This window comes from Dioscorea cayenensis, chromosome 13 (assembly GCF_009730915.1).
Source record: "Dioscorea cayenensis subsp. rotundata cultivar TDr96_F1 chromosome 13, TDr96_F1_v2_PseudoChromosome.rev07_lg8_w22 25.fasta, whole genome shotgun sequence".
Lineage (NCBI taxonomy): Eukaryota > Viridiplantae > Streptophyta > Magnoliopsida > Dioscoreales > Dioscoreaceae > Dioscorea > Dioscorea cayenensis.
Genome location: NC_052483.1, coordinates 4,319,191 through 4,327,296, shown reverse-complemented (window position 1 = coordinate 4,327,296; position 8,106 = coordinate 4,319,191). Strand labels below are relative to the sequence as shown.

The 8,106-nt window shown below is 33.1% G+C and overlaps 1 long non-coding RNA gene across 1 annotated transcript; it reads left to right on the top strand.

The window, feature by feature from the left end:
* Window positions 1-425: 425 nt before the first annotated feature.
* On the top strand, window positions 426-6,895 carry LOC120274530. Its single transcript, XR_005540942.1, has 4 exons — window positions 426-766; window positions 2,589-2,681; window positions 4,765-4,874; window positions 6,706-6,895. It is a non-coding gene; the product is annotated as an uncharacterized LOC120274530 (long non-coding RNA).
* The last annotated feature ends 1,211 nt before the right edge of the window (window positions 6,896-8,106 follow it).

Here is an 8,106-nt window from a genome sequence, read left to right as displayed (position 1 = left end):
GATGGTTTTAGTGGAACTAGTATCTCATTTTCCACTGGCAAAGATACTTCTGATAGTAAGATGAATGGTGCCTCCAGTGCTGGTCCTCCTTCTGAGTTAAACAAACTGAACAAACCCCCCAGTTTACATCAAGATGGTAAGTGTATATTGGCCAAACTACTTCACAAGCTAATAAACAATTGAATCAACCATCAGAAAGAAAAAAAATAAAACATAAATGTTTACCAGATGGCTTTGCAAAGCTCTGCTGAAATGAATGAACGAATAAACACTACACTACACCATTTTCTACTTATATAACTGGATAAATAGAGGAGTTTTTAAAAAACTGCCTCAATAATAGAGTTTGAAAATTTTCTCCATAAAAAAAGGCCGGTTTAAAACACAAGCCTTTCTAAATTTTAAAATAATTAAAAAAATGAAACTCTCTCTCACATCCCCGTGGAACAACATCTTCTCTGGCGTGCTCTTTCTCTTTTGCTCTCCCTAACCCTAGAAGCGTAGCTCCGGCGAAGATGATGTTGCCGCGGCTGAGAACCACTTATCTCTCCCACCTCCTGGGGCTCCAATCCTGTTGGGAACCTCACCAACGCACGCCACCGTTAGCCCGATGTGCCGACGCTGAGCGTGGTGGCGCACAAGAAGGGCATGCTGCTCATCGTTAACAACACCAGGTCCTCTTCTTCCAATTATCCTCTCAGTTAACTTCAAGCTCAAGTTAGAGTAGAGAGCAGCAACACAAGTATATTTTCAAGCTCAACTTCAGGTCCTCTTCTTCCCCTTATCCTCTCAGTTAGTACTTTTTCTTCATTTAATCCATCTTATCATGTTGTTTTTCATTCGACTCTAGTTTGGATTAGCAATTGTTGATGTTGTTGTTGCTATGTTGAGACTGAAATTTATGGTAATGATTTGAAGTTGTGATGTGCTCTAGTTTTTTTGGGTCAGTAGTAGACTAATTTGATTTTGCATTTTTTAGTTTTATTGAAAGAGTGGGGATTTATATCATGAAGTCTACAAAGATGGGTGATTGATTGGTAAATATATGAAGTCTTTGGAATAATTGATTTCCGGGAAGAGAATTGTGTTGTTTTCCACTTGTTAGAACTTGAAATTTCTTCTTTTTGTGTGATTTAAATCTACCATTGTGTTTTCTCCAAGTGTTAGCTAAGGGATGCTTGATTTTAATATTTTTTTAGTGCCAATTGGCTTTATATTTGATTTCTTTTGGTTACCTAGACATTGAAATTTTGGATTTGACTTCTTGTTCGAATGATTGATATCAATCAAGCTTCTACTGTTCATTAATGAGGCGAAGTTGAGCATGCATTTTTGCATAAAGGAAATTCTAGCAACTCAAGTTAGTATAATTTAATTTCTTTCTCCATGAATTATTATGTTTTAATACTTCTATATTTTTTTCATTGGGAGTTTTGCAGGGTGTACCCCTGAATAATTTTGAAATTGCATATTTGCTCTTGCATAAAAGATAATTACATACATATCCCTGAATAATACATATAATTGCATATATACCCCTGGGGTTCAAATTAGTTGAAAAACCATCCGTTAACAAACAATAGATATATAAAATGACCATTATACCCTTAGCATATATATCCTTTTTATTGTAAAATGACCATTTACAAGGGTTATATTGGACCTTTTGTATATCCAAATCCAAGTTATAACCATAGTTAATAAAGTTTGATTAACTTCTGTTAACCTAATCTAACAGTAGGGGCATATCCATAATTACCTATATTTTTCAGGGGTATATATATAATTATGTTTTTTTAGAGTAAATATGCAATTATAGAACTTTTTAGGTGTTTATAACCAATTTTACCTTTTTATTCTATTTGGATTCGTTCTTTTTAGTTTTCTTAATTGTAAATATTTGCAAACATTAAGGTAATATGGATTGAAAATTTCAAATGTTGGGTGGGAAGATCAAGAAGTACGAAGTTCAATCTGCTGTACAATAGTAATGTTTTGGCATACTATTTCTTTAATATATGTTGTTATCTATTATTTTTTAATTATTTAATTTGTTCCATGTTTAAATAAGGTGATAAAATGGTAGATTCTAACATGGTTCTCATAGGAATTTGTGTTGTGTTCTTCATGGATTTAGTACAATAATGCATGGATTAATCCAAATATTTTCGAATATTAATAGTGGATCAGTGTTATATTATATATATGTATAAATATGTATATTATGTTCTTAAAATATGGTTGTTATTTATGACTCGTGCATAGTTAAATCTATCAATGTCTTTGGTTGAATTTCAGGTTCTAGCACATTATGCAAATTTATGTTGCTTTTGCCTTCCACTGATCTCTCTAATATTTATATTGCGGTTAGTCAGAGTGAATCTAAAGAAGCTTGCCGAAGGAGATTCAAGTGCTTTTTGATCTCTTTCGATGATTTGCTTGAAATCTCGAATATTAGTTTAAGTTGTTAGTTTGCATCTGTTCTCATTTTATGAAAGTTAAGTTTATCAACTGGCCAAGTTATGAACTTTGCTTCCATCTTCCTAAATATTCGACATTTGGATGATATATGTTCTTTTATATTACAGATATTTTAAGAAAGAGGACAGAGAGGATGAATTAGATAAACTAAGGTTTTATCTCTTGACGCTCTTGTGTCATCTTGGACACCACAACATGCGGTATGTGATTCTCTATTCATTTGATATTATGTAAAAAATATAGATTGCCATTTGATGGTCAACAACTTGTTTTGTTATCTTCCAATATATACATGCCATATGGAGTTGGCAAGAGCTGGAAACAACTAAACAAAACATAGAGAGAATGATTGGCATACATGAGTTAGCTCCTCACCACATGCCTTTATTTCTTAAGTGAGAGCACAAATTATCATCATTAATAATGAGTATCTACATTATAATGTAGATACTTATTATTGAGAAAGCACAAATGTTAATATTATGACGTATACATTTTGCACAAGTTCTCCATGTTAAGTAAAATTAGGAAAAAAATAAAAGTCTTATATATAGTATTAATAAGGCTTTAATATTTGCCTTATTAATGAGTATCTCATATAATTATGAACAAAGTCAGTTATATTTAATGTTTTATCATTTTGTGAGCCTAGTGTGATGAAACATAGCATTGATGCTTTATTACTTTAAGAATCAAATATTCTTAAGGCCAAATTATTCAGGTTAGATATAATTCCATAATATCTATTCATTATAAACGTTTACAGAATGATGAAACGTGATATTGATTTACAGTTTAGTATTTGCTATTGACACTGGCTAAGTATTTGGATTTCCAACTGAGTTGAACGACATTGTGATAGTATTGTGCTCTTCCAATGTTTTATGTGGCAATTTAGTCTAATATATGAGATTGGAAGCCGCGGATTGATTGCCAAAACAACAATAGGCTCAATTAAATAGGTCTGTGAATAAGGCTTCATGGGCCCAGACAACATGCAAGTTCTTACTTTTTTTTTTACTGAATTCTAATTTTCTTTTTTTAAAAAAAATAGCCTCATGTATCCACTCAGTTTATTGCAATATGTCAATACATACACAATATATAATTATTGGGGCAGCTCCAATCGGTGTCACATTTGGGCGTACTTCCTCAGTTTACTTTTTTTTGTTTCTAAACATCACCTACTGGGGCAGCTTCAATAGATGTCACATGTGGGATTTCTAATCCTATTTGGTTCATTTGGATGATACTGAAGAAACAATAACAAAATTTTTATGGCTTAGGAAATAATGCTGCACTGTTGTCCATGATTCAGCGACCAAGATGAACCTATATAACGATATAACTAAGGATCAAAAGAACCATGCAATTTGATTGATATTGCTTGAATAATCGAGTTTGCATTGTTTCAATTGTTGGGCCAAATAAGCTTACAATTACATTTAACATTAAGCAGCCTAATTGTAGGCATTTCTTTAGAAATTTGTGTTTGGAATACATTCAAATCAGCATAAAAACAAAGTACAAGTCGAGAAGGATTTCTGTAAAATTTGATTGATATAACCTGAATAGCTTTCCATTGCTCCAATTGTTTGAACTCAGAAATCAGAAAAATGATGAGTTAAAATCCTTTACTCATTTCTGTGTTTGTTCTCCAATAATTAATTATTGGACTACAATGAGTAATTAATAAAACAAAATAGTTTCATTTATGAATATTTACAAAATGCTAAGATTCAGTGAATTGACCATATAGATAAAACGGCATCTTTTTTGGCGTCAACCGAAGATAATAGTAGTTACTAGGCCCTTCCTTTGCCATGCTTGAACATATGCTGAGTGATCTTCAGAAATAGCCTTCAGTTCTCTAGCAAGTAATGGTTTCATTTACAAATCACAAGATTCTCTGCTTAGGAGAGTTAGTCATATTGATAAAATGGAGTCTTTTTGGTGTCAAGCAAAGATAATAGTAATTATAAGGTTCTTTGTGATGTGGATGTTGACCCTAACCTTAAAAGGCATGGTTATAGGACAAAATATTAAAGATGATGAATTGTTGGACAAAATATTCAATTATTTGCAGCAATGGAGCTTGTGGAGCAACATTCAGATCAAGAAGTGATCTCTTGGTTTGATACATGGTTTTATTGTTTTGTATGGCTCTTAATAGGCATGGTTCATTTTTTAAACACAGTGATTTTCTGGATTGAGAATTGATTGTTCAACTTTGGCTTTTGTTTATTTGGGCTGCTTTCATGCCTTTTCTCCATTTGTTTGCAGGATAATCCATTTTGGGCCCAACCATGAGTGGCCGATTAAGTCGTACAATCTATGTAGGCATCCTTCCTTTAGATATTTGGGAGTCTGAAGTTAAGGATATATTTTACAAGGTACACTTTCTTCAAATTGAACCTTTTTCTCTTGTTCTATGAATAGGGATGTTAATGAACCAAGCTTTATTTAACTTCCGGCTTGGTTTAGCTCATAAAAAAAAATTCAAGCTTATTGTGCCTGAAATTTGTTTAAGGCTTGATTTGTAACCTAATATACTGAACAATAAGTGATAAAAAAAAATTCTCAAATAGATAAATTTAAGGTTTTAATAAATTTCACAAGTAAGCATTGTTTATAAAAACAAATTTCTGATATGCAAATAAGAATTTAGTTATTAAAAAACAAATGGATGGATGCGCGTCAATCATGTAATTATGTATATCAGGCCAATGAGCTACTTGAGTCACTACTTGTTTGAGCTCGGTTTGAAATTAATTTTGAGCTTGGTTGGTGACTTGATCTCAGCTTGCTTGTATGGAATTTCAAGCCAGGCCTGTGCTGTTGGTCAACAGCCTTGTTATTTGCTTGTTGTATCTGCAAACTTGTACTAAGTGATTTGAGGGACTGAAAACTCTCTCGTAAAATTGCAGTGTTGCCATCCCATTTTGTAAAGCCATTCACCTAACTTGGTTGGTTGGAGTAGGGCTTGCATATAAAGGAAAATTGCAAAGGACGTACAATCATATTTTCTTTAGGGCTTGTACCTTATGTCCTTTATCTTACATTATATTGTCTTTTGTTCTTATTTAATTTTTATCAAGCTCTTAATTTTATATATTTTATAAGAGCGTAACCACCCTTGGGACGTATATAAAAGACAATCTACAGAGCCTTCATGTTGCCATTGTTTTTCTTTAGCTGTTCTATCCATTTCCCTGACTTCCATTGTTAAAAGTTTGATGCAACCTCAAAGTGTTACCTTATGTTTCCGTATTATATTAGCTAGAGACTAGCCTAATATCATATAAATGCATAAGGTAATCTTATATATTTAACACAAAGCATCTCTGGTTCATGGATTATACTCTCCAACAACTTTGCTGGACCTATGCTAATTGTCTTTTCTTGGCATTCATAATCCCATACCCTTTGGTATTTTAACAATATTATTGAATGCCCGGAGTTTCATAAGCAAAGATAAAATGGAATCAAGCTACAGTTATTTGTTATAGTTTGTGGCTCATAAAGATGTACAACTTGTGGACTAAATAGGTATTTGAAACAAAGCTTAATAAACTTAGCTTCTGCTTTATCATTAAACCTGGCGCACAATTAATACAAGCTGGGCATGCAAGTAGTTATGTCTAGCTTAGAGATATTGTTAAGCCTATGTTAAATTATGAATAAGGCAATGCAAAAGTTTTTCATTTTAGTTTGACCAATGGGTGAGTGGTGCTTCTTTTCAAGATTTATTCTCCTCGGTTGATATTGCGGATTTAGAGATTGCTAAGACAACAAAAGTGTATCAATTATGGAAAAATAGTATATAAATAATGCTTACAGGTCTGGATGTCAAATTAATTGAGCTTAATGATTATGTTAGACAAAACTATTGTTTATATTTAAAATCTCCAATAAATTACTGCTTATTTATTTATTCATTTATTCATTTTGCTTGTATATGTATCATGTATGTTACTGAATTATAGAACATGCCTTTTCTAGTTTTAACCTTGTACTTGCATGTATATGCATACCAATTGATCTGCCTCTCTCGGTGATTTTTGGTAAGGTCATGGATTTAAACTCTCAACTTTCGGTTTGGTAAAGAATGAAATGCAAACCTTTTGTTATAGGCATAGCTGAATTATATTTCAAATTATGCATGGTATGGATTTTAATTACAATTATAACTCTTTATTTGATAATGTTTGTTTATTTATGTAGGAGAACTGATGGTTAAAGATTGAGAGGGTTGAAGATGAAGAGGATACATGAAGCTTTTTACTTTTGTGTAATCAAGTCAAAAATATTTTATAATAAAAGTAGACAAATAGTGTAAAACTCTTTCCATTTTGTTATTAATCAAAATATATTGCACTTGAGCTCATTACTTGTCAATAAAAATCAATGAAATTGAATTTAGGCTAGTTTTGAATGTATTGAAAGTGTTAAGTCTGATGATGTGGATTGGCATTATATGACAAACCAAGTGGTGTCATGGCAAGAGGATGATGACGTGGCATGTGGTGACTCATCAAAGGAAAAGATGACTAGGATGATGATGTGGCAAAGGATGTTATCATGAAGATCAAGGTAGAGATTTAATGGAGATCAAGGTGGAGATTTGATTAAGATCTAGATTTAATAGATATTTCTCTCAATACAATCATGTGATGATAAACTATTTTTGGAAAGTGCATCAAGACTATAGGATCTTTTCTATAAAGGCAAGTTTTATTTTAGAAATGATTATCTATCCTTGGTAAGATCCGGGATGATAATTCATATCTTTGATAGAGCTCCTTTTTAGAAAGATCTATTTGAAGAGAGAGGAATATTCTATTATTGGCAAGAGTTCAAGATCATGAAGATTATTTGAAGCTATTTGAAGACACAAAGATTTAGTTTAGTGTGAAGCTATTTGAAGACACAAATTAAATAAGGTAAAGACATACCAAGGAGATCATCAAGACCATATTTAGCATTACTATATTGAAGGAAGATTCAAGAGCTATCTATGGGCGGAACTATTCATGGAGACTAGTCATATGAGGAGATTGATTGAAGATTGCATAAGATATGATTAGAGATTTGAAGATCCAAGCATGGATGATTAAAGATCATGCTTAAAGATATTGAAGGCTAAACTTGGATGAAGACAAGATCAAGTTTAGTAACAATATTTCCATGAGTCAAACGAAGATCATTTGGAAGACCAAACTTGGGCCAAGTTTGGAAAGGAAGATCGGGAGATCTTCGGTGGCTATCTTCGGTAGGATGGTCACGTGAAGATCGGGAGACCTTCTGAAGTGATGTAAGGAAGGAAGCAGCTGCAAGTAGGAGGAGCTCGGGTCGAGTCAACTGCTACGAGGCGGACTGAAGGAACCGGGAGGTTGAAGGTCGCAGATTCGGGTGCATCTGGCTAGAACTCAGTCCTATTCAGTAAGGTGGGCCATGTTGCAACTGGGTGTTGCAACATCTAACTTTGGAAGGTGTCCAAGTTAGGAAGCCGCGGAGAATTCTAAAAGAGGTAACTTTGTAGACGTTGGTGCGTCTATATAAGACATCCTGCTCGAAGATTTAGGATGGAGCCAACAAGTGAGAGACTCTTCGGTGAGAGTTGAG